Genomic DNA, 976 nt, shown 5'->3' on the forward strand with positions numbered 1-976 from the left:
CCTCTGCAGATAAAAACGTCTCATTCCAAAACAAAACAATTCTTATTTTCAGGTGATTATACACTACTGAAAACATACCTATGAATTATAATCCATTTCTTGCAATATATCTTCCTAAAAGTTACACACTGGATTATTAAGTATGCATTACAATATATAATCATCTTTTTTCGGTCGATAGTCCGTGCAAGATTGTCCCTGTTCAATGAAATGGAAAGTATTGTAATATCAAATCTCTGAAGAAATACTTCACCGACAGTAGCTTAATGTCAACAGAAAAATGTCACAGTAGAAGCAATAACTGCTGATTGAAAAAAGTATTTCTGTGGAAAAAAGAGAAAGTGGGAGCAACACTCAACAGTGGTGCATATGACACGACTGTGTTCTAATAGAATTAGTGGGAATGTGTATTTAATTCACCATGTACATCATTATAGTGCAGGTAATGTCATGCCTCCTGTTGGCCATGTTTGTGCTCACCCCTATTACCTGCCATCATTTGGATACCAACATTTATTTAACTATTTACAGTGTACTGTACAACTAACAAACACGAGTAATATGGAATACCTTGTCTGGGTTGAATTTTTGTATTGCAGCTTATGTATAATACAATGATCATACCCATTTTCAAATACTGACTCCTCTAGTTGTAGTGATTTATAGTAGCTAAAATGATAAATTCACTATATACTTTTTCCACAGCACTATTTTCATCAATACAAGACAGTCATGTCACCACGCAGCTGGGGCTCTAAGTATTATTGCCAAATGCTTTTGCTTTATCATTCTTTTAATTCTTGTTGAGTTGATGTTACCGAAACTCAACAGCGTTTTCACAATAAAAGCCAGCAGCTTTTTCAGAGGGCATCATTCCTCCCTTTCTTAGTAGCGTCACTCTGATCAAAAGAACAGCAAAGTAGAAGTGATTCTAAGTAAATAGTGTGTTTGAGCAGCACAGTGGTGGGTATCACAT

Source organism: Morone saxatilis, unplaced genomic scaffold (assembly GCF_004916995.1).
Source record: "Morone saxatilis isolate NCDOM2014 unplaced genomic scaffold, NCSU_SB_2.0 Contig6, whole genome shotgun sequence".
In the NCBI taxonomy this organism is placed as follows: domain Eukaryota; kingdom Metazoa; phylum Chordata; class Actinopteri; family Moronidae; genus Morone; species Morone saxatilis.